Genomic DNA, 16260 nt, shown 5'->3' on the forward strand with positions numbered 1-16260 from the left:
CAGTTCACAAAAGTTCATTCAAGTGGTCTTCTGCATACTGACAAATTTCATATATCTTTCCTCAGGGTAGCACAAAGATAACAAAGTTCCCTAGTCAGGGGTTGTATTTTGATTAATGAATGAGGCACTCAAACCCCGGAGACAGAGTGCATAACCTTCTTCCCCCTTTCTCACCAACTGGACAAAAACCTGACTCTTTCACCCCAAGATGTAGAGCTAGGAAATTTTTCTCCATTGTGCTGTAAACCCCATGGGATTCCAAGCAGTGTCTTAACACCTGGCCATCCTTGAGTATAAAAGGTAAAGGTACCCCTGCCCGTTCGGGCCAGTCTTGCCAGACTCTAGGGTTGTGCGCTCATCTCACTCTATAGGCCGGGAGCCAGCGCTGTCCGCAGACACTTCCGGGTCACATGGCCAGTGTGGCCAGCGTGACAAACTGCATCTGGCGAGCCAGCACAGCACACGGAACGCCGTTTACCTTCCCGCTGGTAAGCGGTCCCTATTTATCTACTTGCACCCGGAGGTGCTTTCGAACTGCTAGGTTGGCAGGCGCTGGGACCGAACGACGGGAGCGCGCCCCGCCGCGGGGATTCGAACTGCCGACCATGTGATCGGCAAGTCCTAGGCGGACAAAAGCTGGATAAGTTAATTTCTCAGATGTGTGGATATGTCAGATATTGCTGTGTTAGCACAGGAGTTTGTAGTAAGCTAAAAGTGCAATTTGGGTACGATTCATGACAGGTAAATGTCTTTCTTTTCACAACGAAATCTATTAGCAAAGATTAAAAGATTCTGGCAAAAAAAATCAAAAGAAAACCAGTGGGGTTCCAAACAGAAGTGGGCAAGAGAGAACGGCAAGACACTCTGAGGAAATGAGAAAGGGGACAGGGAGCCTGGGAGAAACTTGAAAGAGGAGGGGCATTCAGTTTCCCAATATCCGCCAATTTTTTGTCAAGGGAAATGTGGAAGGAGCCCCTGCCCCCACCAACAATGTAGAGCTCTAAGCCCCATCTAAAGTAGACACATCTCTCCTTTACCTTAGAAGGTATGAATGTGAGATGCAGCAAGAGTTCTGTTTTCCACCTTCTGTACAAGTCTGATGCATCCATCAGCAGAAAAAACACACACAAGACCGGCAATGTTGCTGTAATCTGAGTATTCCTTTTTAGGGAAAGCACGAAAGAAGCTGAGAGGGTAGTTCTTCTGTGCACTGAACACACAAAAATGTGTTTCGTTTCTGTTCTGCTTGAAAAGTTAAAGAAAGAGGCACAATCAGTGTAAAAGTATTCACCCTGTTTCACCTCTGCTCATCATATGAAGAGGAATCTGTACAGCCAAATTTATACAACTAATTCTGTTCTCCAGAATTGGAATTGACGATTGAGTCATCTTTCCTATAAATTCATTGTTTAAATGATTTTGGCATTATTCCTTTCAGATTCCTGTCTAGCTATGCAATGGAAATTTCGACCTCACACTCTGGTTTCTTTAACATCACAGATACCAAGATTATGAGTTAGGGGAGACTTCGCCAGTTGACAAAGAGATGGAATGGAGAAATTTGGAGTTTAAAAAGGAACAGAGTTGATCTAAATAAACCGAAGAGTAAATATTTAGTTCCAGTGACATTAAATTACATTCATACTCTTATAGCAACTAGTTTGTTACAATTAAGAATGTTCCTGCTTTCCAATACTTTATCATTTGGCCATAAAATGCAATTCCTAAATGAAACTTGGCATATAAAATTATGGCCTGGAAGCAATTTCTTCCTATGAATAAGTTACCATTTCTAAACCTGTTATACTTCATGGACAAAAAGAAAGATTAGTTATATCCAACCATGGATTTTTGCTTACATTTAAACTGGCAACAAGTTTAACAGCACAGGCTCAATATAGCACCCACACTTGAGATGAAGGCTGTGCCTATTTTAAATCAGCTAGAGCAATGGTCATCAACCTTTCCATATTAGGAACTTCTTCCTTCTAGCGCGCTACAAAAGGCAGAGTGGACATCACCCTTTTGGTACATTTGTGTATGGTTCCCCTAGAGATCTTCCATTACCAAATCCTTTTCAAATACTTTGTAAGCATATTTACACAGAGCATATAATTTGCCAAATCCCTTGAATGATAAACTCACAGTCTGCTACAAGAACCCTGCCCACCTTTAACAAATAGGCAGCAAGGTCAAGAACTACTGAACAGAGTAGTGAAACTCCAGTTTTCAGGTGCCTAAAAAGGAATAGTGATCCTGGGGAAAGACTGATGCTCCTATTACTCGACTTGACCTTATTCTAAAATATAGTGTTGCAAAATAAGATATTGATGGTGTTACCAAGGGAAAATAAAGTCTCTTATCTGACCTGCGTTAGAGGGATGCAATAAATGCTAAGTACAGGCGTACCTTGGCTCACGAACAAATCGGCTCCCAAACAATGGAAACCCGGAAGTGAGTGTTCCGGTTTTTGAACGTTCTTTTGGAAGCCGAACATCCGACGGGGCTTCGGTGGTTTCTGATTGGCTGCAGGAGCTTCCTGCAACTAATCAGAAGCCACGCTTTGGTTTTTGAACATTCTGGAAGTCAAATGGACTTCCGGAACGAATTCCGTTCAACTTCCAAGGTACGACTGTATTGTTGTTCTCTTCTTCTTAGGTCCCTTCCACACATAGTGGTGAGTTCCCTCACCACTCTAGAGTGTACATGAACAGTATAATCTCCTAAGCCTGAGACTTTCATACCCATTCAGCACCTTCCAACTCTCTGCTGGCTGGATGCTGATCAAGTAAAAAGACCCACATGATTGGCTCTGTCCTTGTAGTAGGCCCCAAACTAGGATGGAACCCAGATTGAAAAAGGTCAGCACAGAAGGTTTCCTCTAGAAATTGCTTGCCTTAGCAATTGCCACTAAGTGGGACTAGATTGAAGCAACTTCATCAATAGAGGATCAAGTGGGGGGGGGGATGTGCAGTCATTTCACCTTCTGGAGTATCTTCTTTGGAACAAAACAGGACAACTGAGAAGGATGTGATCTAGCTGACACAGAGGTAGCAGAAGGAAAATATATTCTCTGCTGCTACTATTGCCACCACCACATATGTCTGCAAAAGGGTTTGGTCATTAATTTTCTATCATTTACCGTATGTTCAAGCCATCTGACAACCTTTCACTAAACTATGCACTAGGATCTCCTCAAAACTGAAAAGATGGCACTCTGGTCAGCGCTGTCAATTGCCAAGGCCAAGCAGCAATTTAAGGAGACCACCTGGAAATATACAGTATCATCTCTAATGTCTCCACCTAAATATCCCAAAGCATTCTGGAAACATATAGGATCTGTAAATCTCTGGGCATAGACCATTCTAGTAAGCCCCACCTCTTGCAGAAGTGGGCAACTGTATACACTTGCACCTTGGTTCTGTTTATTTTCTGGCCATCTAACCACCAAAATTCTTCCCAATAAGTCTCTTTCAAACACAGTTTCTTTGTACCATTCTTTGCAAACAGGTATTATTAAACCAGGAACCAGGTTTCTTAAACGGCTTTGTAAGTAGTGCTTAAAGCACAATTTCCCAGTTTGGCCATAATGGTAAACTGTGGATATCTTCATTAATGTTGGGTACATGCTCAGAAGGAACGGGGTGACAAAGTGGGAAAGAAGACTGTAGGCACAGCGATGGTTCTCAATCCAATAAACCAAGTTAATTCAGACATCCTCCACCCTGAACTGGGTGACTGCATCTAAACTGGGTGATGGCTTTTCAGCTGGACAAAATTCAAATCCATCAGCATGATGCCCTTTTGAGCTTCCCAGAGGCATCTGGCTGGGCACTGCTGGAAACAAGATCTTGTTATGATCCAGAACAGCAGTTCTTCCACTTTCCTTTCAACTTTTTACAGATGATTCATACTACTTAAAGCCAGATTTCTTTGAAACCACAAAGCAGGCATCTAGTAAAGGAAGACTGCTTCAAGAAACATATTGGAATTATGCTCCCTGTCGCTTTTAATTGCAATAATATTAATCATGCATGGATGAAGGAAATATTCCCTTGTGCCAATTGAGTTGTTTCTCATCACATGACGGAAAACAAAAAACAAAAATTCTCCTAAAAACTATGCATTTGCTTGCATGCTACCATTTAAAGATGTAATTGCAGGTATTGTGATTTAGAAAAACAGAGAGCTATTTTTTTTCTTTAAAAAAATCCATTTAATTCCTTTTTATATTTTGTATTACACAATAAAGCCTCATTACCCTTTATGCTTATGTTGACAAAATAACAATATAAAATTACAGGATTTGGTTGCTGGAAAATGCAATTCCTCTTCAAGGTAGCAAGTGTCACTACCATGACTGCATCCAACTGCTACATTAGTTAGCAGTCGTTTTTCTGAGGAATGCAGAGTAATATTTCAATCTAACAAAAGCAGTGTAAAATAAGTGAGGCAGCACAATTGGGAATGCTACTTCGCACCAGGGACTATGGTCAGGAAGTTAAGAACACGATATTGGCCGATATGTCCAGTCCCCTTCCTACATTCCATCTTCCACATTTATTCTCCCATAAAAGGTAAAGGGACCCCTGACCATTAGGTCCAGTCGTGACCAACTCTGGGGTTGCGGTGCTCGTCTAGCTTTATTGGCCTAGGGAGCCGGCGTACAGCTTCCGGGTCATGTGGCCAGCATGACTAAGCCGCTTCTGGTGAACCAGAGCAGCGCACGGAAATGCCGTTTACCTTCCCGCCGGAGCGGTACCTATTTATCTACTTGCACTTTGAGGTGCTTTCCCCATACTGTCACACTATTTAAACCTAATGTAGTGCTAAGCAGCGCTAAGCAGGTCAGCACTCCTTCAGGTAAAGAGGTGGCTCACAGTGAAGTGATCAATATCCAAGAAAGAGAAAATTTACTTTTTAAAAAAAACACCACCAGGAAGATTTTAATCCTATAAAAGGAGCTGAACTTAACATCTGCTTTTTGCGAACTCTAGTTATATGTGCTAGGTTTAAGCAATTTTACATTTTCAATTATGTTGCAGGTTTTGTTGTCTGCAGGCTAACACACAACATATTAAAGGCCCTCCCTCCCCAGAAACCAATGTATTGTTCCAGTTAGTAACACTGGTATTTTAATACGGAAGAACACAAACATGTCAGTGGTTTGAAAGGCAGTTGATATAACATCTAGAAACATATGGTGTAAATTTTGTTGAAGCAGCTTAAATAGCTGCATAGCTGCTAATTTTGATTAATTCTTCAACATGTTATATTAATTAAAATTACAGAACTTTTATATTCTTATTTGGAACCATTATTTAATTTATATCTTGAGTCAGAAACCATAAGTACCAATCAATTAAACTGGAATTTTGCTGTTATTTTCATAATCACTAATGTGGCTGATGTATACTTGCCTCGATTCAAAGCTACCCAACATATACTAGATTCATAGCATTCAGCCTGTAGTTTTGCAAGCATTTTCATCTATGGAGGTTTATCTAGCAAAAGCATCACCTTCTATCGCTTTCTTTGGAGTCAACAAAGCAACACCTCAAATATTTCTGATCAACTTTACCGTGCTGTTATAAGGAGTACGTGATGAATTTAACTTTTGTATGTTTTAAAGTATGGTTGTGATTTTTTCTCGAGTTTATTGCTTTTTCTTTTTGTAAACTGCTTTGTTGTTGTTTTTTACAATCAAGTGGTGTATACATTTTATGAAATAAATAAATATGTATGAAGGAGTTTAAATATCAGAAAGTGCTATACAGTGGTACTTCGGGTTACATACGCTTCAGGTTACATACGCTTCAGGTTACAGACTCCGCTAACCCAGAAATAGTGCTTCAGGTTAAGAACTTTGCTTCAGGATGAGAACAAAAATTGTGCTCCAGCGACGCGGCAGCAGCAAGAGGCCCCATTAGCTAGAGTGGTGTTTCAGGTTAAGAACAGTTTCAGGTTAAGTACAGACCTCCGGAACGAATTAAGTACTTAATCTGAGGTTCCACTGTATAGATGCTTAGATTCCTTGGTTCAACCCCTTGGGAACTGTCTTGCAGCATGCCATAGGATTTGGTGTCATCACCAGTGCTATTTAATACCTACAAGAGAGAGGTGCAACAAAATGTTGCATTGTGGAGTGTTCCTACAGCCAACCATACCCACCTCCACAATATTCAATCCTATGTTGTCTCCTACATCGTTTTTTGTTCCACCGCCCGCCCGCCCGCCCCCATTATTCAGTCAGCAGGCTGTCCTCTGAAATGATATGAAATGATATAAAGCCAGATATTCTGATGACACCCAGCTCTGTTTTACTAAGCATCCAGGAGCTGCTATCTCAGGTCTGGTGGTTGTGGTGAATGTGAGGTAGCAACAGGCTTGAGCTGAGCTCAGACCAATGAATGTAAAATTGCAAGGAATCCCTGTGTTTTGGTGGGGTATTCAGGAACAGTGATAGATGAGTTGGCACGGAGGTCATTAATATGATTCCTTTCCAGAAGCTCCCAGCATCCTTATCTATTGGGTATGCTGGCTGGGACTGGTGGGAATTGGAGTCCAACAACATATAGCCCTATGTTGACAGTTGGCTTAGCAATTTCCCCACCTGAGGACACCTAGAGCCTGATGTCCTAGTCATGGAAGGCAGATAGCAACAACATCTCGGAATCTTTTATTAACTTCATTTATACATTTATTTGTAAATGTTGTTATGTGTTTTGAGGACTTTGGCTTAAAAGAGGGATTAAAAAATCTACCAAATAGACAAACTGTACTTGTTAAGTATACTCCACCCCCATTTGGAGAGAATGAATCTTTCTACAGTTTTCCATGATCTTGTGACTTCTAGGACAAATTTCTGCAACTGATGTAGCGAGCTGCTTCCAAAGGCAACTCAAATTGCAGGCAGTAGAGAATGCTGCTGCTCATGCTCCTGACAGATTCAGAGCGGCAATATATTTAACGGGTATTGCAGAACTAGCTCTGACTACCTGTTTTCTTCCAGGCCCATAGGTGCCTCCTATTAAAGATTTTAATGGTCTGGGACCAACATCTTTTAGATACACCATCACTCTTGCTTTGAACCCATGGTTTGTCAGTGCTCTATAAGCTGAGCTTAGTTTGAATATTGGCTGCAAGAAGGAGACATGGAAACAACTCCCTACAGCTGTTTCGGGCTGTTCTTCCCTTAGGTGCAGGTATAGGGAGCATGTGGCCATACAGCTGTTGTTGCATTGGCTCCCATCACGCCTGATCATTGGCCATGCTGGCTGATGGGGTCTGGAGTCTACTATCTTAAGCATCATAGGCTCCCCATCACTGCTGCCTTGGTGCTTTCCAGCAGAGGTGAAAAACTACCGTACTTATTCCATAATGCTTTCCATTGATTTGGTTCTAGCTTCTTGTTGTCTGCTTACTTGTTTTGTAGCTGCTTCTGCTGGTGTTTCTTCTTGCATCCGAAAATATACTTGCTGTGCATAAAACTGAAATTTCTCTCTCTTCCTAGAAAGCAAGCTCTTCGACTAAATTTTATATGGAAATAAGAGCACAGTGTTAAGCTCTCTAATTTGCTACATATGTCATAATGACCCAGACTGGGACATGGCATAGTAGTACAGGCCTCGGGTCATATTTAGAGCTCCAGGAGTTCATTTACTGACCATTAATATGAACACAATAAAGGCTTCTGGACACGTGCATGAATTGTTATCTGGAACCATATGCAGCCAATGGAGGTTACTTTGACCTCTACTGAGTAAATCTGGTATCTTAAAAGTTCCATCAACTCCCCAACTGCTGTCTCTGTGTTACTACTAGCCTCAGTGGTAACAGGAGCGCCCCCTACATCAATTAGCATTTATTTATCAATTTAAAGCTTTTATAAGCTGTCCTTTAGGATCAATTTCTCCCAAGGCAGCTTCTACCGATAAGACAACAATATATAATCTCTAATCAATTTTTAAAAAGAAAACACATGGCAATAAAAGTGGTAAAATAAGAGCAACCAGAAATAACATTAAGGCAACACCTAACCCAGTAAGACCCCAAAGCACCACCAGAAACACAGTAGCCCAGTTAGAAAACAGCAGTGAGCAGATACGTTCAGGGCCTAGTGATGCGCCTTGGAATATCACAACTGGAAAAGAGTTTACAGACGAATAGTCCTGCAGAATCAGGCCAAAGGCCTATCTAATCCAGGCTTTTGCTTCCTACAGTGGCCAACCAGATGCCTGTGGGAAACCTGCAAACAGGATTTCAGCACAATAGCACTCTTCCACTGTTACTTACCAGTGACTGGTATTTAGTGGCATACTGCTCAGATACTGGAGGTTACATAGAACCATCACGATAAGTAGCAATTGATAGCTTTCTCCTCTGTGAGTTCCACCACTGAAAAGGCCCTTCCCTTGTGCCCACCAAGCTCTCACACAGGAGCACACAAGTAGAGCCTCCGAACCAGATACCATTTCACCACATATGCACAGTGTCATCTCCAATCAATGCTTCCAAGCTCAATCAATCAATCAATCAATCAATCAATCAATGTTTATTACAGCAAACAGCCAGCAGATGCTTCCAAGCTAGATTAATTAGAAAGAAGCAGCACTGTGCAGTGTTTAGAACCTGTGACCTTTTGGAACAAAAGGCATATATGCTCTACCACTGAGCTACAGCCCTTCCCCTTGAGGGTGGACAGCTCTGTGAAAATCAGTTACAGATCTCTTTCCTCTTGCAATAGGTGTGAGTGTCTTCCTCCACAAAAGCTATTAAAGGATCCCACATGGTCTTCAGAAGTGGAGTGACTGCCTCATAAACTGCTTGCTCAATTCTTCTTTCCCTACATTTCTACTTACACTTTCCAGTTTTGTTTCTTTAACTGGGATGAATATTCCCTTTTCATTTTTTTGCTTGTGCATCTCTTGAGCAACTATCCACAGCTCCTTAATGGTAAAGAGGACAAGCATAGCTTTTAAGTAGCATCTCCAGGTTATATAGCAAATTTGTCCTGTAACTGGGAAGTCAGGAACCAGGGCTCATTTACTGAAATACAGTGGTACCTCAGGTTAAGTACTTAATTTGTTCCGGAGGTCCGTACTTAACCTGAAACTGTTCTTAACCTGAAGCACCACTTTAGCTAACGGGGCCTCCTGCTGCCGCCACACCGCCAGAGCACAATTTCTGTTCTCACCCTGAAGCAAAGTTCTTAACCTGAAGCAATATTTCTGGGTTAGCGGAGTCTGTAACCTGAAGCGTATGTAACCTGAAGCGTATGTAACTCGAGGTACCATTGTACAATGTGCTCTGTAAGAACATAATGTTGTTGTTGTTTAGTCGTTTAGTCGTGCCCGACTCTTCGTGACCCCATGGACCAGAGCACACCAGGCACTCCTGTCCTCCACTGCCTCCCGCAGTTTGATCAAACTCATGCTGGTAGCTTCAAGAACACCATCCAACCATCTCATCCTCTGTCGTCCCCTTCTCCTTGTGCCCTCCATCTTTCCCAACATCAGGGTCTTTTCCAGGGAGTCTTCTCTTCTCATGAGGTCGCCAAAGTATTGGAGCCTCAGCTTTACGATCTGTCCTTCCAAAGAACATAATAAAAGGGCCCAAATCCTCCATTTTCCTGTTTTCACAGTGGACACCCAGATGCCTGTGGGAAACCTGCAAATAGGATTTCAGCACAAAAGCATTCTCCCCTCCAGTGGAGTTCAAAAACATACTACCTCTGAGGATAGCCAACCTGGCTAGAAGCCATTAATAGTCTTAGTTACCCTGGATTTATCTCATCCCCTTTTGAAGCCATCCCAGTCGGTGACCATTACTGCCTCCTGTGGGAGTGAGTTCCAAAGTTTAACTATAAACTCCACAAAGTAGTACTTTCTTTGTTCTGAATCTTTCAACCTTCAGCTTCACCGAGCTCAAGTTCTCCATTTCAGAAAGAAAGTGTTCAGCACTTGGCTAGATTGTGCCTTTATTTTAGAAAAATAAATCGTAGGAAACATTGAAGTATTACATCATGCTTTTAAAGCTCCCAGTTGCGCACTTACAGACGTAATCATGATGCAACCACTTGGCATATGCCATATAGCGATTCATTTGCATTCTTCTTTCCTCAAACTATCAGTTTTTAATCATGCAGTTTTTTAATCATTTTGTTACCCAGAGCCCAGAGAGGTACTCAGAAACTGTTGCGCTGGACTTTGTTATCGGGTTTAATATGGTACAACATAAAGCTTTGATGAAAGGAAAGAAGAAAGAACACAGCAAGTTCATGAAGCTAAAAAGCCAAGATGTACTAAACTGGGGCATTCCAAGTTAAAAATAACTACCTAAACTGTGAGACGAGAGCTGTAATTTTGTGCAGCGCAGCATGACATCATGGTTTACATGGGGCCAGCTCAATAAATCAAGCTTTAGCTAATTAGAGATCCTACTGCCAGTCCATATTATTTTGACAAATAATTGAAACGGGACAGTTCATAACACAAGCCAGTTATGTTTGCTAAAAGCATGTTCTTTTCAAACTGTTTTAACTTCACTCCTGCTTACAGATAATTCACATTCAGAAAAGTACAGATCCCAAGTGCTTATTTTGAGTCTGACTTCACTGTCAAGGAATTCTTCAATTAACTTTATGTTGCTTTGAGCATTCTCTCGCCAATGAGAAAACAATCTGTGGTTCCTCGATCCTTCCCGTGCCAATGGCTGCCATTCACACTTCTCTTTTAAATGCCATACACAGTTTCTGCAACAGCCCACCCTTGTTTGGTGAAAACTAGCAAGCAGTCACAACATTGACACATCTTACTTAGGAAGGCAGGAGCAACAGGGAAGGTTGCCATTTCTTGTTGAACAGAATGAGAACATAAAGGCACCGACTTGCTACAAAATGACCTGGATGTTGCTTTTTAAAGACTGTTTTAAGGATGTTTATTTTTAAGACTGACAAATCAAAATATCCTCAAATCTACAAAACGGTCTTTAATAAAAATAAAAAAGCCTATAGAGTCACAATCTTGCTACTAATGTAAGTTAGTTTATGTTTACATAAAATAAAAACATGAGGCGTGCGCACACACACACACACACACACACACACAAATACACTCAACAGATTTAGGGGACATGGAGGGTGCATGGCAAAATAGGAGGGAGGGGAAGTTATTATGAGCTGTCCAAAGTACAAGCACATTAGTGGAACTATTTAGTTGGATACTGCCCTTGGTTCCCTTACAATAAATATGATTTTATGTGTGGTCTGCAGTTGGATAAGTCCAGTTTTAGTTTTTTACTTGGCACATGCTTTTAGCTCTTACTTTGTATCAGGAACACAATTGTATTGTTGGTTGTGTTGCACTGATCTGTGGTAGCCAAACACCATCTTCATTTCATTTCATTTTTTAATTTGCATATTATCTATCTATATTACTGCACTTGAGGAAGCCTACATCCATAGAAATGATAAATACTCCCCAAAAAATCACACTCCCAAACTAACAATTCTAAATATATCTAAAAACAAATTAACAAAATTCAAGAATCTTTTTCACACATAGCATTACACGATAATATTGGAAGCAGAAGCCAGAACTGGTATCTGTGAGCGTGGGGGTGGGAGGAAATTGGGACAGTATTATACCTTCTTCTTGCTTTTTCCAACAGCCTTTGGTTATTTCTAAAATGTGTTATCTATTGCAGTGTATCAGTTCTAAGAAAAAGGAACTAAAATTTAGCCATGTAAAATTTCTAGCCTACCTTATTCCAAAGAATCGGAACTGAAAACGTTAAAAAGTAACATAGTAAAGGTAAAGGACCCCTGACCATTAGGTCCAGTCATGACCAACTCTGGGGTTGCGGCGCTCATCTCGCTTTACTGGCCGAGGGAGCCGGCGTACAGCTTCCGGGTCATGTGACCAGCATGACTAAGCGCTTCTGGCAAACCAGAGCAGCGCACAGAAACGCCGTTTACCTTCCCGCTGGAGCGGTACCTATTTATCTACTTGCACTTTGATGTGCTTTTGAACTGCTAGGTTGGCAGGAGCAGGGACTGAGCAACGGGAGCTCACCCCGTCGCGGGGATTCGAACCACCAACCTTCTGATCGGCAAGTCCTAGGCTCTGTGGTTTAACCCACAGCGTCACCTGCGTCCCAAAAAGTAACATAAAGTAACATAAAATTGGAGTCAGGACAGAGCAGCTGATCATAGAATCATAGAGTTGGAAGGGGCTTCATCTAGTCCAATCCCTTGCAATACAGGAATCTTTTGCCCCACGACCCTGAGATACAGAGTCTCATGCTCTACCGACTTCACAGCTGCAAAACCTCTTACCAAATGGTCGCAAATGGTCAGGCCTGCTTGAGGATCAACCAAGGAAGCGCTCTTTGGGATGTCAGGGCTCTTGTGAGAGATCTGAAGTTTAAGTTTTTGAAAAATTATTATGGAACCATTACTTTATACACATTTATAACTTTGAAGCAGCTAATGGATTTGCTAATAAAATGATAGAAATCTTGTCTTGTTAATGGAAAACACTTGTAATTTCAGCCACGGGGTCTACATATCACAGGGCCTTCCACAGCTAAACACGCTATTTTGGTTAACATTATCAAAAACAAAAAGGTGACTTCTCCCCAAGCAACAATCTGCTTACAAAAACAACAACAACAGGCATTTGAAGCGCTGTGATTAAAGAACAAAATATATGCTTCTCTTGTATAAACTTGTACAGATTGCTTCCTATTGATTGTTCGAGTCATATTTTTGGCACTAAATTGCTATTCAGTTACAAAATATAAGCAATAGAGAACAAGTGATGTAATCTATTTACAATCTAGGTTTTTTTATTCTTTACATGACCAAAGTGTAATACAATCAGGTTGATAAAAATGAAAACCAACTGTTTGCATTTTTTTAAAAAAACAAGTTTAGTAGAATAATAATAAATATTTAATTCTATCTAGGGCTTTTTTTTCCAGCCGGAACTCTCCAGAACTTAGTTCCAGCACCATTGTCATTGTAAGAGAACAAGGGAGGTGTTTGTGGTGAGTTCTGCAACCTTTTTTTCTAGTAAACTTCCTTTTAAAAAGTGCAAACGTCGTTTTTCATTTTTATCAACCTGATTTTGTCTATCTGAAGGGCTGTCACATGGAAGATGGGGCAAGATTGTTTTCTCCTGCTCCGGAACCTATGGGTTTGAATGGAAAGAAAGGAGACTCCAGCTAAACATTAGGAAGCACTTTCTGATGGTAAGAGCTGTTCAGAAGGTGATGTCCTCTCCTTCATTGGAGGTTCATAAACAATGGTTGGATAGCCACCTCTCAAGGATACTTCAGCTGTGATTCCTGCGTTGCAGGGAGTGGGACTAGATGAGCTTTGGGATCCCTTCCAACTCTGCAATTCTATGATTCCACAACTGTGGTATTCCTCTGCCCATTAGGGCTGGGCAATATCAGCTTTTCAGCATCGTGGTATATCGCCAGCCAAACATCGCAGTCTGGCGATATATCGTGATGTTGGGGAAAAAAAAAGGCGTGGATCCTTTGTGCAGCTCTGCCGGGGATGGGGAGGGCACTCCATCCCCAGCTGAGTCATCCTCAGTGCTATCCCCGCTTGCGCAGGTGCCAACGCCGGGCTGGGGGATTCTTTAACTGCTTGGCTGAGAGAAGAGGCAACCGCACACTCCTCAGCCGAGCAGTTAAAAGATGCAGAGGGAGGAACAAGTTGTATTGGTGCCTCACCAACGCAGCTTTTTTCTCCCTCTGCGCAGTATGAGGGCAGAGTAGGATGGCAGTTTCTCTCAGCAATATATCACTGGTATGCCCCACAGAGAAACCTACGGTCTTCAATAAAAACATCCTGAAGGTCCCAGGCCTCAGAGAGGTTAGGCTGGCCTCAACTAGAGCCAGGGCTTTCTCGGCTGCGGCTCCAATCTGGTGGAACGCTCTGTCACAAGAGACTAGGGCCCTGCGGGACCTGACATCTTTCCGCAGGGCCTGCAAGACAGAGCTGTTCCACCAGGCCTTTGGTCAGGGCCCAGCCTGACTCCCTCCTCTGGCAACCTGCACAGAATTTTGCTTAACGGTTGCCGTTAATTTGATTTTAATTAATTTTTATAATGGAATGTTTTTAGAATGTTTGATTGTTTGATTATTTAATTGTTGTTAGCCGCCCTGAGCCCGGCTTCGGCTGGGGAGGGCGGGATATAAATAAAATTTATTTTTATTATTATGATGATGATGATGATGATGATGATGGTGAAACCGCCACCGCTCCCGAGTCCCTCTGCTAGCTGGAGGAAGTTGCTAGCAGAGGGACTCAGGAGTGGTGGCGGTTTCACAAGTGATATACCTCTGAGTGAAGCCAACATTGAAGTCTGCTCCTCATACCGGTCCTGGGTGATATCTTGATATTTCACCCAGGTCCTCGGCTCATCTAATTAAAACAAAATATATCCTTTGAGTGATTAATCAGGGATTAAAAATAAATAAATTTATATCCTGCCCTTGCTTCCAAAGGTGTTCTCTAGGGCAGGTGTGGGGAACCTCAGATTTGAGGACTAGAATGTGTCCCCCAGGACTCTTTTATCTACTAGGCCTTGGGATGCTCTTTAGACTAAGCTGCCTCCCCTGGTCACACCTTTCACTGGCCCTCCTCCACTGGCTGAGTGTCCTCAGAATGTAAATACTGAAGAGGCCCTTTATGATTCTTCTTGTTGGGATTGCCATTGGTCCTTCCTGGGCTTCTCACTCCTATAGACAAAGACATGGAAGTGAGGAGGAAAATGCAGTTGTGAAGGGAAGGAGGTCTGGCTACCAAGTTGGGTGAGGAAATTGTGGTAAGACAGCTGTTAGGCCAAGAAATCTCTCAAGAACACAGGAGCTGAGCAGGTCCATATATGCATGTATTAGGCTTGGCATTTCTTGGCTTGAGAAATCCATAGGAACATGGGATGCTGCCTCATATTGAGTCACACCACAGGTCCCTCTAAGTTAGTCGTCGTCTTCTTCTTCTTCTTCTTCTTCTTCTTCTTCTTCTTCCTTGGCAATCACTCGTGGCCAAGTAAGACTGTCTTCCATGAACATGGTCCTAACAGTGAGTCCATAAGTGACTGTGGAGGCCAATTCTGGATCCGCACATCCTTCCACGTGGGGACATAGGTTTCTGGGCAGGAGTTGATCAGGGTGAGGGTTTGCCAAGCATGCCTTCCTCTTAACACATCTAGGTTAGTACTGCCTACACTGACTAGCAGAGTGTTCCTCTTCAGACAGTTTTGCAAGTCCTGGCCCTCATATAGTCTGACAAACAGTAGAGGTCTGTAGTTAATTTCTCATGATAATAACTTCCAGGATTATTATTTTTCCAACTAAAGATATAGTTTCTAACTATAAAAATATTTCTAATTAAGCACATGAGACATTCTGCATTATGAAAGAAGAATAAAGTCTCAGCAAGCTATCCTCTGGCTTGTAAACATGAAAGTCTTCATGCTTTATTACATTTCTTCTACACCTTTAATCTTCTATAAGAGGGCAAAGACCAGAAGAATAATGCAGAAAACAAGCTCTAATGTTATTCTCACTCATACTCAGTTACAAACTACCAACTAACAGATAAAGGAAAGGCTGCAGTATTAGCTTCTCAGTTACTCTTTAGGAAGGGATTTAAAATGTCTCCTGCATTATTACCTCATGCTTGGACCTCATGAATTAAAACTATATACAAGTAGAAAGTAATTCAGTCCTGTAGTTATGTATACTATATCCTCAACTAAAATAAAAAGAAGTGGGGAGAGAAGGAAAAAGGGAAATGAACTCATGTTCTCAGCCAACTTCTCATTTCCCCCAACTTAATTGTGAACTGAAAGAGTTTTGTCTCTTTGGGGACTACATCAACATTGTGTCTAACTGCCACTTGAAAAGAAGAGATATGGGGAACAGAATGGTTAAAACAAGATTGCATTATAAGCCCAGTTTTACATTGATTAGCATTTCTATACCAAGTTTCTTTTCTACAGTACAGCCTGACTATTTTTGCTGTTGGAATTTAGTTGGTTTTGGAATGCTCTCCAAAAGTTTATTGTATAAAAACATTTAAGCTTAAAAATGTCCACTATAAAGATGCTTTGTTTGGCATGAAAGTGTTTTATGACATCCGTTAGGAAGATACGTGACCCCTCTGAGCCACAGTTAGCAGTATCATAGCTACACTGTTCTGTGCTTCCCTTATACAGTGGAAGCCAACACATAACTTAA

General features: G+C 41.8%; 2 protein-coding genes and 1 long non-coding RNA gene across 4 annotated transcripts in view; 2 read left to right on the top strand and 1 right to left on the bottom strand.

Annotated features, from left to right (window-relative positions):
* The window catches only part of FILIP1L (filamin A interacting protein 1 like), a 182625-nt gene that overhangs the window by 76891 nt on the left and 89474 nt on the right, over positions 1 to 16260 (top strand). The window lies entirely within an intron of this gene.
* Positions 1 to 16260, bottom strand: part of CMSS1 (cms1 ribosomal small subunit homolog) — a 177411-nt gene that overhangs the window by 67130 nt on the left and 94021 nt on the right. The window lies entirely within an intron of this gene.
* Positions 188 to 1616, top strand: LOC310676965. The gene is made up of 2 exons (XR_014510822.1): positions 188 to 300; positions 1439 to 1616. It is a non-coding gene; the product is annotated as an uncharacterized lncRNA (long non-coding RNA).

This window comes from Podarcis tiliguerta, assembly GCF_965153285.1.
Source record: "Podarcis tiliguerta genome assembly, chromosome: 4".
Classification (NCBI taxonomy): domain Eukaryota; kingdom Metazoa; phylum Chordata; class Lepidosauria; order Squamata; family Lacertidae; genus Podarcis; species Podarcis tiliguerta.